General features: G+C 49.9%; 1 long non-coding RNA gene across 1 annotated transcript in view; it reads left to right on the forward strand.

Annotated features, from left to right (window-relative positions):
* Positions 1-2408: 2408 nt before the first annotated feature.
* LOC109028432 (uncharacterized) overlaps positions 2409-17840 on the forward strand; it is a 47563-nt gene continuing 32131 nt past the window's right edge. The window contains exon 1 of the long non-coding RNA XR_002007475.3: positions 2409-2511. This is a non-coding gene — a long non-coding RNA (uncharacterized lncRNA). The remainder of the gene's footprint in view (positions 2512-17840) is intronic.

Raw genomic sequence — 17840 nt, forward strand, 5'->3', positions numbered from 1 at the left:
GTCACAGCATATTGGCCAACAGCGAACCTCTGGGGGACCAGACCACTGTTCACTCCATGTCCCTTCCTTGCCGTCTCCCCAGCCTGCTGAGAAAGCCCCCTGGAGCCTGGCAGCCATGCCCTTCAGTGCTAATGACCAATCCTGGGAGGGGAAAACATCCACCAGGCACACAGAGAGGACACGTGGAGATGAAGGTTTGCTCTGCGGGAGCGGCTGGGGTCACAGAAGCCGCTGCTAATGGGCAGTGTTTGGGATTGCCATCCCCCTCCATTAGGAACTGGGCAATCCCGCAGCTCCACGTTGCCCTGTGAAGCTAGTGTCCTCTCCTGCTGGGGGAAGGCTGGGCTGTTTCACTAATGGGGACCCCAGGCAGCTAGAAGAACAGCAGGGGGCTGCTGCAGGCTGAGCAATTCATTTCTTCCTCTTGGGAGCCTCACAGGCTCTCTAAAGGGTTTGATACAGGAGGGACGAGCTCAGACTCCAAGTTAAAGCAGGGAGGCTGCATTGTTAGGTCTGGGCCAGGGAGTTTATTTGCAAGATGACTTGGAGAATATTCATCCCAGAGGGGATCGAGGCGGGTGCGAGGTGATGGAAAGTTCTGTGGACACAGAGTCAGGCAGAACTGACATAACGGTGAGAATGAAAACACACCTGCACTGGGGGCTGACTGTGTGCCCAGCACACCACTGTATGCTTGGTCTAATTCAACCCTCGAACCACCGCTGGAGGTGAGTACTATTATCTCTGCTTCACAAAGAGGAAACTAACAACCGAAGGTGCATCAATTTGCCAAAGGCACACGCTGGCATGTGATGGATAGAGGGCCTGCCCACTCTGCCCTGGTTTTAAACCACCACACTGTGGACATGCTCCAAGCCCAGACCTGGTCTGACACTGGCTGGCCGATGTCCCTCAGCTGCATCCCCCAGGACATGCACTTACTGCTTTGCCCCACAAACATTTACCCAGTGCCTCTGCTGTGCCTCTCACTAATCTTGTTTTACAGATAAAGGACCTGATATTCCGGGACACAAGCTCCCATATGAAGGCGGACAATAATTTACTACCAGGAAATGTGAGCCAGAGGTCCCACACAGCCCAGTTGCTTCTCTGTGAAGAGTGCAGTACCCACCTAATTCCTACCAGGGCTCCTGGGCTATATCTAGAATCTGAGGCAGGAGAGTCAGGGCAGGGCTGGAGGTCCACTTGGGAGGAGGGCAAAGGAGAAAATGCATTGAGAGACAGAGTCCACAGCCCAGAGAGTCAGGACCTGGTTGAGGGACAGACTCAAATGTGCCTTCCTGCATATAGAAGCCTCAAGCTCAGGGGACATCCTTCTGCAGGGGCAGCCAGGGGCCTGCTCTCAGCTCCCAGAGAGGTCCCTGGAGGGCCAGAGTTGAGCATGGAGGGTGACCAGTTTCTGCTCCAACCCCCTTGCAAGTGTCGTTCCTTAGAGCAGTCTCTGACACTGAGGGAGACTGGAAGAAGGGAAAGAAGAGCTGGCCTGGACAGGGGGACCAGGAGAAAAGGAAGGCCCAGAACAGTGGGTGGCGACGCCACAGGGAGCAGTCTGGGACAGCCACCAGGTGGGCTAGGCACCCAGGTCTCCCCTGCAGGACTGGAGGACGCTCTCCCCCAGCTGCTGGGAGTTGTGAGTGGAGAGTCCTCCACGTCAGCTGTCAGCCCTCTTCAGGAATGGACTAAAGAAAGCTACACTGCCAAGGTCACACCCCTCCCTGGGAAAGCCCACATCCAGTGACTGGCCAACTGGGAGGTAGAAAGGCCCAACCCCTTTGCCTGAACTCAGGGCCACTCTGAAGGGCCATCCTGCTTCAGCGCTCCCCACAGGGTCAGCTGCGGTCTCGCTGTGACTACACTGTAGCTGGATTTCTCCCTCAGCTTCTCCCTGCTTTCTTCCCTTTCCCATGGGTGTGGGTCCCGGGAACACCCCTCATTAATGTTCTACACACTGACCTCCGGCTCAGAGTCAACTTGCCAGGGAATCCACCCTGCAACAGTGGCTGACCTCAAACTCATGCTCATTCAATAAATCTGCCTCTAGTTTTCTTTTGGGCCAGACATGTGCAGGGTGCTGGGAACAGACATCTGGATGAGCTGTGTTTCTTGTGCTTTCCTCTGGTTGGGGAGCCTGATGCCGAAAGGTGGTGGGTGCTGGCACAGGGATTTGCTCCTGGAGGGCCTGACCAGGGTGTGCCTGCTCTCCCTGAGTGCAATCCCAGTGTCTTGGAAATGGAAAATGGGGAGTGGCCAGCCCTTTTTCTGAGGCTCGACTCACCAGGTAGTCAGCCCATCTGGCCTTGGGACCTTCAGTGCCACAGAGCTCACGTGGTCCTAAGTAACTCTGCATACGCAAAGTCCATCCTGGAGCTGTCCCACACTGGCATCATTCTGAGAATAGACTCGCAGGAAAAGTCCATTCTGGAGTCAGGGAATTCCTGGCAGGGTGCGGAGGCTCACTCACTGAGAGAAGCCCAGAGTGCATTCAGTAAGGTAAGGAGGCAGCTCCCTGCTACACAAATCTGCAGAGAATGGAGGGTTCCTTTTGGTGGATGTGTTTCCCACTTGAACCTGTTTACTCTCCAGCCTTGCAAAGTGTTTCTACATCTGGAACACATGCTCTGAGGATGAAGGATACATTTGGAAAATGCTGCAGGACTTCTCAGTGCCTGCATCATTGAAGTGTACGCTGGGAACCTGTGAGACCCGGGCAGAGTATGCAACATCTCCCAAAATTGTTGCACCATGGAACACTTTTTTTTTTTTTTGCAGGACATCTCTCAGGGCCAATGTTTTGGAAACTATATTTTGAAACAAAAATGCTGTTTTCAAAAATTCTCAGAGCTTTCCCTGTTCTTGCTCAAAAAAGAAAGGAATTCTATCCTGGTGGAGGTGTGCAGCGGATATTAAGAGGATACTGGGGAGTGCAGGAGGTGGGGGAAGGAGGGGGAGCTAGGGTGCCCCTTTCTCTCACCTTCCTTAGAGCCGTGACCTTGCAGGGTGCCAGGGGAAGGCGGTACGGGACTGTTCGGTGGGGTGCAGTGAGAAGCCTGGGGAGGCATGGGTGGCATCTGTGTGTCCCTGCCTCTGACAAATGCCATGCCGCAGGCTGACAAAACAAATGTGAGTGTGCACCAGGCTGTCCTTAGTCTCTGCCAGTTCAGATGCTCAGACACCAGGCACTGGCTTCCATCCTCCCTGACATCTGAATTACGGCAAGGCAGGAGGCAGGGCCTGGCCGCTCTGGAGTAGGGGAAATGGCAAACAGATGTCAGAGGACAAAGGGGCAGGATGTGCTGGAAGGTTTGTGGCATCTCAGGCCTGCTTGCAAAACAGCCCTTCCCCCTGGGGAACAAAGAGGGGTGCCGAGGCCACAACAAAGAGACGCTGGTGGCAGAGGGGTTAAGAGCATGGGCTTTGAAGTTCCACAGGCCTGGGCATGAATCTGGGCTCTACCACTTGCTAGCTGTGTGACCTTGGACAAGTTATTTAACCTCATGTGTCAAGGAGGGAACATAATAGTTCTTCGCTCAGAGTGTGGCTTTGGGTGGATTAAATAAGATGATGCATGAAAAGGACTTAGCACACTGCCTGGCGCATAACACTCAACAAATGTCCCTTGTTTATTTTGCTGCTGCTGCTTGGGAAACAGTTCCTGAAAGACTAAATGTTTATTTGTTCAGCAAATACAGACTGTGCCCTGCTCTGTGCCAGGTGCAAGGGCACAAACACAGACAGGCCCTGACCCTGGCCTTATGGAGCTGATAGTCAGGGAGTGGTTGTGCCAGGAAGCCACGCTTGGCTGCAGAGTGACATCTAGACCCAGAAGGCTCTGGGCCTTTCCTAAGACGAGAAGGCTGTGAAAGCAGGGATGGCAAGGAGGAGCACTGAACAACGTCAGGACCTAGCGCCGTCGTCAGCTAGAGACACTGTGTGTCTTCCTGAAAGTCCCCTCTGCCCAACAGACTCTTGCTCAGCCTTCAAGGCCCAGCCCAAATGCCCCTTTCTCTGGGGAGCTTATCCCACATGGCCAGGGCCCTCTTAGCTCTTGGTGCAGGTCTTGGTGGTGGCATTTGCCTAATTCTGGTGGTGTAAATGTCAGTTCTCTCCTTGACTGTGTCTCATTTTGGACTAGAAGGTTCGTGAGGGCAGTAAATGTTTGGGGAGTAGTATAGGGTGCTGTTTAAGGATGAAGGTTCTGGAGTCAGTCACATGCAGGTTGGAATTCCTGGATACAGCAGATTTTGTGAGCTTTGGTGAACTCATTATCAACTCTAAGCTTCAGTCTCTTTATCTATAAAGCTGAGAGAAATATACAGACTCCTGGAATTGTTATGAGGTGTAAAATTGACGCTAGCCAGAAAGGGCTCAGCACAGTGCTTGGCACACAGGGAGCCATGTACCAGCATGGTCTTATTTCCACCTTTGTGTCTATCTAGTCTTACCCCACTACCTAACCATGGTAGGTGCTCTATAATTAGTTATCAATTGAATCAAGTAAGTTCCCCATTCTAGGATTCAGTCTCCAAATCTGTAAAAAGGAAGGAAATGACCTCTCCAAGGCAACTTCAGATACATTCTCTGCACCCAAAGGAACTCTCGGACTGTCCAAACCCACCTTTTCAGTTTATAGAGAGGGAAACCGAGGCCTGTGCAATTGTGCAAGAGCAGCGCATGTGAGTGAATGCATCCATAGCCTTCCTGGAGAGGTGGAATGTTATTTTGGTTAGTTCTGCGGTATACAGATTCTCAATGGCCAGTTTCTTTCCCATCTGAACTGTTTTTGTAAAGAGGAAATATCAAGGTGTATGATGTCAATGCAGTTAAGTAATCCAGCCAGCTGTGTAAACATCTGGAAGTAGTAGAGACACAGCCCCAAAGCGAATGCAGGGATCAGCGCTTCCAGACGTCTCTGGGAGGCTTCCAAACTGTAACCTGTGAGGAACCAGCTAGGAGAGGCAGTGCTCTGATCAGAAACTGGAGTGGTATTCTCTCCTTTCCAGGTTCTGAGTTCTGGAGAGCTAAGGAAGAGGACAAGAAAACCACTATGCCCAGGGTGTGTGACTTTGGAAAATAGAGGTGAGGTTTAGGAAAATCCTGCTAATAACAGGTTAGCAGCAGATGGAAACAATGTGCCAGAATCACAGGGACCTGCTTCTTCTCACTCTTTTCCTGCGGTAGGGAAGGGATGAATGTGACCATGCCCTGACTCTAGATCCTCAAGGGAAAGGGAGTGGGTTTCAACATCTGGAATCTAGGGCTTCAGACTAGGAATCCCTGAGCTGCTTTCTCCTTAGAAGTGACTTTTCACAAACCACTTAGGTCAGGGGAGAAAGGATCTGCAGGTGCTTCCATTCCAAAGCTCAAGCTGTAGATGAGAGAATGGAAGCCCAGAGTGGGGGAGGCCACAGGGCCAAGGTCACATAGCTGGGCAGGGAAAGATTCAGGGCTAGGAGCCAAGCTGCCAGACTCCAAATCCATGCTGGATTTCTCCATAGCCCAATGGCTTTCCCTCATTTAAAATTACATATATATAAATATATATATATATATATACACACACATATATATATAAATATACATATATAAATATATATAAAATACATAGATAAATATATATATAAATATACATATATAAATATATATATATATAATTACAAAAGTAGCATTGTCAGAATGTGAAAGACACAGAAGCACAAAATACATTTGTAATAAAATCTCTAGCTGAAGCTAATCACTGCTTCTTGCACTCCCTGCCCCTACCTCATAAAATGCACACATGCATGCACACACATGCACACATTCACACACACAAATACACACACACACACACACACACACACACACACACACACACACACACACACGGTATCCAGCTCCTTTGGTAGACTTTTTCTCCTTTCTTCGCCACAATCCCTTTACAGGTGTGGTCTGTTGTTTCCTGGAACCAGAGATTGTAGTTTGCAAGTAGAGAGCACAGGGTGGAAGGAGACCTGGCTTTGCTTTATCCCTCACCAGCTATGGGGTCTTCTCTGAGCCTCACTTTCCTCATCTGCAAAATGGATTATAATGTATACCTTAGAGTAAATCAAATTAGATCAAATATGTGGAAATGCTTTATAAAATCCAAAGCACATTTTTCCACATTGATGATGGTGGAGGCTGGTGCTTGGGTAGGGGGCTGGTTTGTTGGTTTCTGCCTCAGGCCAGTTGGATCTCACTCTCTGACTCCTTTCCAGGGCAGCGTCCTTCTTGTTCCCACACATCCATTCCCAGCTCTTTGGCTAGTCCCTCCCCCATCTCCTCACCAGCCCCTGACCCCAACAACTACAGCCCCAAAGAAGAGACCCCTGGTCTAGAACCCCACATGGACAGACTGGCTGGGGGGTATCAGGTGGGCACTGGGGGTGGGCATGGGGACAGGATGGCCCTGCACAGAGGACTGGCAGCTCACCTACCTCAGGTGTCCTGCGCCCTTCCTTGCCCTGACCCCAAAACTGCCATGCTCATTTCACAGATTCATCAACCCAAACATTTCAGGGTTACAGACTGTCCAGCCTCTGTGCTGGCAATTTCTCCTGCAGCCTCTCAGCCTCCTTGCCCTGAGTTGGAGAGGTTTTCATACCTATTTTACAGAGGCGGAAACTGAAGACTCTGGCACTCCAGGTGATTCCCTCTTACAGAAATATTTGCATTTGAAAGGGCTCTTGAGAACCCAAGGTTGCTGATAGTGGAGATTTGGCTACTGTGTTTGTGCTGCTGCTGGTACAGTGGGCTGTGGGGATCTGCGAGGTCCCATCCTCCTCAATCCAGTTGCAGGCATTTGGGAATTAGCACTGACCTTTATTGCCATCTGCCTCTGCTCCTCACCTGCCCTGTCAGGACAGAGATGGATGTCATCCCGTCATTCCCCTGGCTACTGGCAGAGAGGCTAGGGACAGAGGCTGGTGCTGGCTCACACCAGCTGACCACAAAGCTGGCCATGCACATGATTCCACAGGTGTCCATCTCTGGGTGTCACCAGTCCCGAGCCCCAGGCAGGAAAGCTGGGGAAACACCTGAGACCAGGGAGGAGCAGGTGCTGACTATATCTCATTATTCATGTCAGCTGAGTTTCAAATTTAGGAGATGGCGGTCAATGAGTGTGGGCCTTGCTGGGAGAGGGGTTCTTCCTCCCAAGTCCACTTGTCTTACTGACAGCCTCCTCCTTAAATGTTAGACAGACAGAGCCTAGTTTCAGCTTCATGCCCTGGTGAGTTTGGATAGATATCTTAACTCTCTCACCTCAATCATCTGCAAAATGGGCACAATAATAAGCCCTAGTTGGCCTCCCTATTGGTAACAAATGAAAGACTGTTCAAAACTCTGTTTCAGTGTACAGTGGTTTTCCTGCCAGACAAACAGAACATGGCCACTGGCCAAAATGGTAGGGGACCAGGGGCCAAGGGAGAAGAAGAAAGCAGCAGTGAGACTGCCCTGCGATGGCTCTCTTGGCATTACCCCAGGGAAAAGCAGAGTCAGTGCTATCAAGGAGCCAGGTCCAGACCCTTGTCCCATCTCCCCATTCCTTTGAGAGCATTGCAGCCACCACTTCATGTTCTCTGCATGCCTTCTCCAGCTACAGGCCTTGGCTCAGTGGCTTGTGGGGCTTCCTGCCATGGCTCCATAGGCTGCATCAGCTTTAGGTATGAGGTAAGAGAGAATTAGCATCTCTTTGTGACTTTTTCACAACATCTTTATTCCACTGTGGAGGTGCCTTTGAACTTGGCTGGTGTGCATGGCCCATCGACTCACCCTCTCTATCAGCTTTAAAACTCTCCAGTGGGCACGTGGTTGCCCAGGGAGGAATGCTCTGGCCCAGGACTTCTCTGTCTGAAGGCAGGTGGTTCTGAACAGCCAGCTCCAGAATGCCAGTGGAATCCCAGCTGGGTCCCTTTAATGGGTCTTGTCAAGCCGACTCTCCTCTGGCAATGATAAGGGGGCCCCCACAGCTGGGGACAGCAGCCCAGAGACAGACAAGGGCTCCTATCTTCTGTTCTCATAGGCAATCATGGGAGTTCAGCACCTTTTATCAGGCAGATGTAATCTTCTCAAATAGCTGCCAAGTCCTCCTCTTCTTGGAGTTCCCTAAGATAACTGTTTCCCCAGGAGGTGAAGGGGCATTTCCTTCACCAGGAAGAGATTCCATCTGTGCGCAGGTTTGCACAAAGTCATTCACTTCTAGAGGCAAAGGTTGCAGATTGCCTTCCACAACATGCATCCTCCTTCTCCTCCTTAATAACAACATGTATGTAGGGCAGCAATGCCCATGATAAAAGGACTATTACTCTCAGCTTCTTTGGGGACCAGAAGGGGAATAGGTGACTAGGTTCTGGCCAATGAGATATAAGCAGAAGTTGAGTGGTAACTTTGGGAAGTCTTTTTAAAATGGATGGTGAAGACCTTACTCCTTACTTTTCTAAGTTTTCTACTTTTTACTACCTGGAATGTGGAGATGTGATGACTGGAGCTCCAGCACCTGTTTTAGGTCTTGAGGTGACCTATGTAATAGGAGCCATGTGCTGAAATGATTGGGCAGTGAGATTACAGAATTAGTCCCAGAGCCTATGGAAACACTATGCCAATCCTGGGCTGCATGCCTATGGAACTCTTTGCAAAAGAGCAAATAAACTGCCATCTTATTTAAGCCACGATTATGGGTTTTCTGTCATATACTGCTAAATCGAATCCTAGCAGATATTCTTTGATTGTGAAGTCTGGCAACACCATGTTGGTTTGTTCATTCATTGAAGGACTGATTTTTTTTTCAGCCATGCTGCAGCAAACACTCTGTGTACTAGGCAGTGTGCTGGGTGTCGAGGGCCTAACGACGAATGACACTCAGACTGCGCCACCTAAGAGCTCCCAGTCCAGGTTAAGAGTGAGATGTGATCCTTCTGCTCGGTGGCCTTCAGAGGCTCCCCTTTGCCTTGGGCTTGGTGCAATGTAAGGCTGACTGCCCCTTTTCCCCCACTCTCCCTCCTCTCCATGATGGACTCCTTGGTGGTTGGGGGTGCAGCCCAGGAGTGACAGCAAGGGCTGCAGAGTCAGTGGCTTCTGGGCTGAGATCTGCCTTTCACTAGCTGTGTGGCCCTGACACATTCCTCAAAAGTGCTAAACTGTTTCCTCATCTGTAAAGCAGAGATAACAGTTCTCCTCTCACAAGACTGTTCAGAGGATTCAGTGAAACAACGGTTCATGGCATGTATTACAGTGCCTGGCATGTAATCAATACTTTTTCTCAGTAATACGTGATATTACTGTTATCACCCTATTGAACTCACCGTTCCACTCAGTGATGATGACTGTGTATGAAGCAGCTGCCTTGTGCCACACCATATGTCCTCCCATATGTCCACTCCTGCCACTCTCTCCCTGGGCAGGCCCATCTCCCCTGCTTGCCTCATGGCTAGGCTCTTGGAGCCCGAAGCCCAGCTGCCCTGGAGGATCTTCCCAGTGCACTCAGAAGACTGAGGTCAGTGCCCCTCTTGGCAAGCCCATTCTTCTTCCTTGAAATGCCTCCACCTCATGGATGTTGCTTTCTATGGGCTGGGGTGGGGGTCCATGGAAGTCAAGACAGTGCCCTTGTTTGACTCTGTCTCCCCAGTAGTATCTGGTGCTTAGTAAATACTTGCTGATTGGATGGATGGACGGATGGATGAATGGGTGGTTAGATAAATTGAAGAGCTGTCCACAAACAGTGAGGCAAGTGCTGGAATAAATGAATGTACAAAATGCCATCAGAGGAAGAGGGAGTTCTAACTAGTTCAAGCAAGGGAGAAGGGGAGGGAGAGGACATTTGTGCTGAATGTTGATGGGTGGGTGTGAATTTCCAGGGTTGGCAATTACCTGCAAAGGGACCTACCATGAGTGGGATGATCTGTTTTGTTTTACTTACACCAAGAGCTGGATACGTTCATAGATCTTGCATGTTAAAGCCTCCTTCCATGAGGTGAGGAGGAGAAGGGGGTCCCAGTGTCCCTGCTTGAGAGTCTAAGCAATAGTTCTGGCACATGCAGGGCCTTTACCTTTAGATAAACAGTCATGAAACTTCATCATGAAGGGGATGAAGGCTGGTCTCAGCAGCATTGAGGAGGAGGGAAAAAATGCGAAAATGCCACCATATCCTAGTGTTACAAACGCTGACCTCCAAGCCTCTCCCAATGACCAGGTGAACACAGTAGCTTACTCTTCCACTTCAGGTGTGCAAGCTAGGGCTGGGAGTGGTTGAGCCATTTCTCCTGGTTGGTGATGGAGCAGCATCTGGAACCTCAGAAAAGGAAAGGCTGTTGGGAACAAAGGGCTTAGGCAAGGAGACCTCAGTGAGACCTCCTACTTCCCTCACCTTGGAAGTCAACTTTTGGTGCTAATATGTACTCAGCTGTGCATAGGGAGAAAGTTGGCAGGCTCCGTGGGGGCAGACCCTGGCTCAAGCTGCCCACTATATCAGAGGCTGTTATTTGTCTCCTAATACTGTTTCTCCTTTGTTTCCTTGCTAATACAACCCTAATTGTTATCTGCCCACCCAAATGAAAGATCACATTTCACACCTTCCTTTGATGCTTGACTAAGTTCTTGTCAACGACATGCAAATGGAAGTGACCACCTCTAGTACCTTCTTTAAAAGACACTGGACTCATACCCTTTGCTCCCTCTTCAGCTCTCCTTCCCTCCTGCAACCTGGTATTCAGGCATGATGGCTGGTGCTGTAGCAGCCATATGGGACCGTGGGACCTTGAGGTTGTCTTAGGAGTAGCGGCCATGCATGGTGAAATGAAAAGATTGAAAGAGCCTTGATGGAAAGAAACCCCCTGTAAGATCTCCAGACTTCCTATATTCCAGCTGTAATACAAGAAAGAAATAAACTATCTATGAAGGGGCCATTAGTTATATGTCTGATACTTGGCTAATCAGCACACTGCCATCGCTACAGGAGGAGAGATGGCCACAGAAGAGGCACACGCAAATTCAGGCCAGACCCAAGGATGCAGAAAACAGGATGCTTGAGATAAAGAAGTGACCAATCCCAAGGGGCCACAGCCTCTTTCAGCCTGCAGCAAGAGGTACAAGAGAGAGGCCAGGTAGAGATGTGGCTTTTTTTATCATGGTGAGCCTGCTCACCTGGACCACGCCCAAGTCAGCATCTTGGATGTGCACCAGTCTTATTTGCAGGTCCACCCTGAGCAAGTTGTGGGAGAAGGGCAAAGATGGGCTTAGCATGGAAAGGAGGTGGAATTTCTTTCGGCCCGGAGCAGAGCCAGTATAAGAGGAGCTTAACTCTAGGCTGACTCCCAACAGGTCTCACAGAGGCTCCTGAGTAGACAAGCTTTCAGTTAGCATGAACCTCGAGGCCTGGGGAGCCCTATGGCTAGACCACTGGACCACAGGGATTACAGGAACCAGTGTCAATGTAGTAACAAAAAGTAGCCTGTGTGGTCTGACTTGGAGCCATTTCCGGGAATGCATGGAAGTCTGAGAGATGATGTCGCTATGGTGGGATGTTCAGGATATTTGGGTGGCTTATGGGCAATGAAGACAGGCCATAGGATCATGGATTTGTTGATAAGAACTGGGGCTCTGGGATTGTGAATATGAGGGCCAGGGAGTGCTGGCCCCGTGGCTGCCAGGACCACCCCCCCACCCTGCCGCCATGGAGGTGAGTGGTGCAGGTGGGTGGGGCAGGGGTTTGCAGGCTCATCTCAGAGTCCGGTCACACCAGGAACAGCCACAGAGTGGGGTGCAGGTACTCACTCCCAAGATGGGTTCTCCAGGAACCCATCATATTTTCCCCCCTATGTAATAAGAATTAGCAGAAGAAAAATTTCAGAGCACTTGCAGGAGAAATGGCAGGGCTCATGCAGCTTCCTCGTCAGCTGAGGGCATGACCTTAACCCCACTGACCCCTTTTCACTTTGCCTGGTCTAATACTCTACAGTACTCACCCCAGGCTCTGGTTGGTTGTCTTTGCCTTGCTGTAAATGTCAAAAATGTCAGCTTCACAAAAAGTCAATTGGAGGTTTTTTTGTTCCTCGAGCTGGAAGTCTGCACTGGGATCTAGCCTTCTGGCTCTGGGTTTTCTATTTCTGAAGGCCCCATGGTGGAATTTCCACTGAAGTTCTGTTTCCAAAAATTCAAAATGTCCTGTTCCACTCAATGTTTTGGTGTCCCAGACCTCTCTCCCACCTGCCACCTACACAGTACCAGCATGGAAATCTTGCGTTCATTAACCCACCCCTCGTGTTGGTTCATTAAGAGAGGTTAACTCATTAACAGAGGACATACCCTGCCGTGACCACCACCAGTATTGTGAAAGCATCAAGTCCCACAATGTGGGGTGCCATCTCCTCTGGCCAGTAAGCTACCTCCTGCCTCCTCCTCTTCTCTTTCCCCTGGTCCGTAGCTTTCATCATCACCCAGTTCTCAGCCAGTGGAAGAGGAGATAGACAGGAAGGGGAGCTTGGGTGCCAGTGCATTCCCCAGAGCAGGGTTTGTCAGCCTCAGCATGATTGGCATTGAGGGCTGGATAATTCTTGGCCATGGGGGCTGTCCTGTGCATGGTAAGATGTTGAGCAGCATCCCTGGCCTCTACCCACTAGATGCCAGCAGCACTCTCCTCCCCTAGTTGTGACCAAAAATGTCTCCAGAGTTTGTTAACCATTCCCTGAAGGCAAAATTGCCCTGAGTGGAGGAGCTCTTACCCAGGAAAGGAGCACAGAGTGAGAGGAGGAGAGGCACAAAACTCTCTGTCCCTCTGTGGTTGAGTGAGACAGTGCAGTTGCAGGGCTGAGAGCAGCCTATCTCCACCACTTATTAGCGGCGTGTCTACAAGCAGGTGACCTCATCTGCCTGTGCCTCAGTTTCCTCATCTAGATATGAGGAAGACACTAGTAGCCCCTTAGCTAGCTTCCATGAGGATTGTAGTACTTTAAATGGTGCATGACGCTTAGTTAGTGCTGTATAAGGCAGACACAGATGCACGTGTTGTATGGGGAGGCTGTGACTTTTTACGATTATTTCCATGGTTCCCCTTTGCTTCCACAATAATATCCACGGCGTGCACTCAAGGTCCTCAAGACCTAGTCGTGCCCTTTTCTCCAGCGCCATCTCTCACCACGGCCCCCCACACCGGGGTGAACCGTGCACAGGTCACAGGAGACACAGTGTTGTCTGTCACAGCTATGGCTTTGCTCTTGGTGTCTGACCCTTGGCTGGGATTGGAAAGCCCTGGGCATCCTCCTTCTTCACTTAGCCCACCCCTACACAGGCTTCAGGAGTCACTTCCTCCAGGAATTCTTCCTGACCACCTTAAGATGGGGTTAATTGCCTGTCTTAGCTTGTTCCACTTTCCCCTTCCCACTCCAGCCCCACAACTAGATCCTAGGTCAATGGCTTGCATGCAGGTATTTTATTTTGGGAAGTGATCCCACGGTGGGCAGACTGAAAAAAGTGAAACAGAAAGAGGAGGAGAAGAAGCCAGTCCAAGAATGTATTGTCCAACCAGTTACAGCTGCGAGCAACTGGGGACGCTCTGAAGAACCTTCTGGAATGTGCCTGAGAATTTTTACATCCTAGATAACAAACATGGGAACATTTCTCCAGCTGTTCCTTCAGGCCCCTTCATTGGCCCGTGGCTGCCAAGGGGATGGCTTTTTTTTTTTTTTAGATAAGAGTCTTGCTTTGTTGCCCAGGCTGGAGTGCAGTGGTGCGATCTCGGCTCACTGCAACCTCTGCCTCCTGGGTTCAAGCTATTCTCCTGCCTCAGCCTCCCAAGTAGCTGGAATTACAGGTGCCCTCCCCCATGCCCAGCTAATTTTTGTATTTTTAGTAGAGACGGGGTTTCACCATGTTGGTCAGGCTGGTCTCGAACTCCTGACCTCAGGTGTTCCACCCACCCCAGCCTCCCAAAATGTTGGGATTACAGGCGTGAGCCACTGCATCTGGCCGCCCGGGGATGTTGACCTTTCAGATGCGCCAGCATGGCTGAGTGGGCTCCTTCGGGGGCTCCATCCACCCGGTGGTGGCAGAGAGGCTCTGGGACAGGGAGCAGAACATGGTGCAGCTGGGCTTCCGTGCTGTCAGGCCACATCCATGGGCAACTGATGGTTGCAGCAATGACTGGAGCACACCATGGGCTAGCGAGATGCGGAGTGAGGTATGGAAATGTTTGCTACATTGCACCTCTTCAGTCCCCTCTGTTGCCCACCCCTCCCTACCCCTCCCTTCACTCTCCACCCTGTACTGCAGTTCCCAAGTTAGCCTTGCCCCAAGACTAACTCCTTTTGAGCAGAGTCTGTTATTCTTTGCTATGTACCCTGGCCCCATGCAGGGGCTGAAAGAGGCTAGGTTTAAATAAATGCCATAATTGAATGAACAAATGAATGAATGAATGAGGCAGAGGTAGGCTTGGAATCTAGTGCTTTCACAACTTTTGGACTATGATAAGGCCAGTTTATCATATGCAGGAACCCTGTCCCATTATCTGAAAATGAGCCAGGTCTGGAGGTGGGGTTTACTGAGTGGAATGATATGAATATCTGGGAGGCTGGTTTGTGGAGTATGGCCACTGCTCAGGGCTGCAAATGGCCTTTGCAAAGAATGACCTCAGTGAAGACTCGAAATGGTTACAGCAAGCCACCACAGCTTTAGCCCTGTCTTCCTGCAGAGCCACAGGTTCTGGAAATGGGTTAAGCAGCTGGAGTCCTTGGCAAGATGCAGAGGTGTCTGGCTGCAGAGTGATAGCTGAGACCTAAGACCCAAGAAGACACTGCAATGCCCAAGGCAGGGTCAGGGACGCCGTCTCTTAAGACTCAGAACTTTATGGGGAGCAGAAGCCGTCACTGACTACTTCTCCAAGGAGAATGTTTTACAGGGATCTTAGGGCCTGCTTGAGCCCCATGGAGCCAGAGTTTGGGCCCCAGGATCCTGACTCCTAGCCCAGTGTTCTTGTCTCCTGTGTGTACTGTGGAGCCATACTGTTTCTTAAAGAGCTTTTGCGTATTGTTTTAGTTTGGATTCTTCAAATGGTGGATGCTGGCACAAAGATTTGAGTGTCAATGGTTTATTTAGGAAGTGATCTTGAGAAGCAGGAAAGTACATTACGAAAGGAGAAAGCCAATATCAGGGCACTCAAATGAGGCCACTGCCATAGACAGTAGAGCTCAGTTTCACTAGGACTTCTTGGAAGCACAGGAGACTTCTCTGAATTGTCTGAGAGCCTGGGACATTTATGCACTAACTCTGGGCCCCAAACTCCCTATACCTCGATGAGTGATCCCTTACAGTGCTTGGGGAGGTTAAGGGACAGAATAGGGAGAGTTGCTTGGCTGTGCTGGAGGGGAGAGGCTCATAGCGCAGGGTGAGTCTGAGCATGCGCAGAACTGTCCAAGAAGCTGAAATCGAAGGTGGGCCAAGAGGATGTGATAGAGGACCCCCAGGGTCAGATACACAACCTTGCAGCCCCCACAAGGATTTTTACTAAGGTGTCCCCTGTTGGATCTGGCTGATTGTTCTGGATTCCTTCTCTAAACCTTGGCAATCCAGTACCACAGCCACCCTGCCCTGTGTGATGTCAGGCCTGCCTGCTGTGCCACAGCACCCTCTAATCAGAGCTGCCCACCGACAGTCCACAGGCTCTGAGTGAGAAGCTTCATCAGACAGGTTGCTTTGAACGCAAGCCCCAGAAAGCAGCCCCGGTTAACCTCGCCAACGAGGAATTTGTGGAAGGATATTTAGGACTCTCAGGATCAATAGAAAAGCTGGGGATGCAGACTGGGAAATTGGCCAGAACCAAGAAAGGTGGGCTTGATTTGGATCTGTACCCGCCCTGTGAGACTCTATCCGGTAGAAAAGAACTAGTTCCTCAAAAGGAAATTGGCAAAATCTTAAACACAAAGTTACCAACTGACTTGGCAAAAACTTAAACACAAAGTGACCATCTGTCTCAGCAACTCCATTCTTAGGTACATACCCAAGATAAATGAAGACATATGTCCAGGTATAAACTTGTACACAAATGTTCCTAGCAGGATAATCCACAAGAGCCCTAAAGTGCAAGCAACCCAGAAGTCCCTTAACTGACAAACGGACAAATAAAATGTGCATCCACATGATGGAATACTACTTAGCCTTAAAAAGGAATGAAGGACTGATACATGCTACAACATGGATGAACAACATGGATGAACACAGAACACATTCTGCTAAATGGAAGAAGTCAGACACAGAAGACCATATATGGTGTGATTCCATTTCTATAAAATATCCAGAATAGGCAAATCCATGAGACAGAAAGTGGATTGGTGGTTTTCTAGGCCAGAATGGATGAAGGTGATTGAGGAAGTAAGAGCTAAATGGTTTGGAGTTTCTTTTTAGGGTGATGAAAATATTCCAAAATTGATTGTAGTGGTGATTGCAGTAGTCTGAATTTACTGAAAAGCATTGAATTCTACACTTTAAATGGGTGAATTATATGGCTTGTGAATTGTATTTCAATAAAGCTGTTTTTTTTTAAGTTGAGACCTGGGTGGTGTTTACATAGGAGGGACACTTTGTGCTCATTTGTGACTTTGCTCACTTTTCTCTATGGCAGTTACACTAAAAATAAAAAGACATCAGGGCATGGCTAGGGAAGGGGAGGGACTGCTAGACACTCAAAGACCACAAATGCCACTTCTCTCTTTCCTGGCAATTTGTACAATTTATACAGTTCTAGATATTTCTACATGTTAATGCTGGATGAAGGAGAGGGACTCGAGGCTAAGCTCTTTAGTAAAGCTTCAGCCCATATGGACTCACTGAAGAGTCACCAAAGAGTTCTTATGGGCTGAGGTCGCAAAGTGCCAAAAACCAGGAGGAGGACACGACTGCCTCCCAGGACGAAGAACCCAAGCGTTTCAATCATGTGCCATTTACCCATCTTGTGACCCCATGGGGAGGTTTCCATACTGAGAAGGGGCTGGTTTTGGAGGACAAGTGTCATTTTGGCCTCGGGGAAGGGGTTGAAGGTCTTGTTCAACATGTCAGTGGAGGTTGCCGTTGGGAGGCAGTGCCCTGTTGTGTGTTCCTGCTCACTCAAGCACATAAGCATAACCCGGTCACTGCTCACCAGCCCAGGGACCTCTCTCTCTCTCTCTGCAGTTCAGATTAGTAGTGCTCATAATGGTGACTGGCCACTTTCTCAGAAGGGAATCCAAGGTGCAGAGCAGCTCAATGCCTTGTCTAAAGCCACCCTTCATGCCTGGCCTCCTTTGCATCTAAACCCAGGTGACTTATTCCTGCAGGGGTGTTTGAAGCAGCTTTGTCATCCATGGGATCCCTATCTCCAAGACCTCTCATCCCCCCTCCCATCCTCCATAGTGGGGCAGCAGCCAATATTGCGGGCACAGGCTCAGCAGCCCACATCTTGGTCTCTGGACCTGGCTTTCTCCTGGCCCTCCCTGCCTTCCACCCATCTGAATCAACCCAAGTGGCTGTGTCCAAGGAAGATCTCTTCCTATCTAAACTAGGGCCGGTGGGGGAACTAGAAACCCATTCTGCAGTGATGCAGCCACTGAGGCAGGCAGTATCTAGCTTGGGACATGCCCATTTGAAGTCTTTTAAGGATCTTCCTGCCTGTGGATCCAGTGGCTAATTTGGCTGGAAGCTCAGAGCCCTTAAGTCACCTTTGGTTCTGGAGACTGTCTAGCATTTTGTAGTTGCGCTTTGATTTCCTTTTTCACAAACTGGGCACATTTTTTGCCTTGGGCTCTGAGGGGTCCCAGTGAGTGGACTCTGGAAACTGGATA

This window comes from Gorilla gorilla, chromosome 8, assembly GCF_029281585.2.
Source record: "Gorilla gorilla gorilla isolate KB3781 chromosome 8, NHGRI_mGorGor1-v2.1_pri, whole genome shotgun sequence".
Lineage (NCBI taxonomy): Eukaryota > Metazoa > Chordata > Mammalia > Primates > Hominidae > Gorilla > Gorilla gorilla.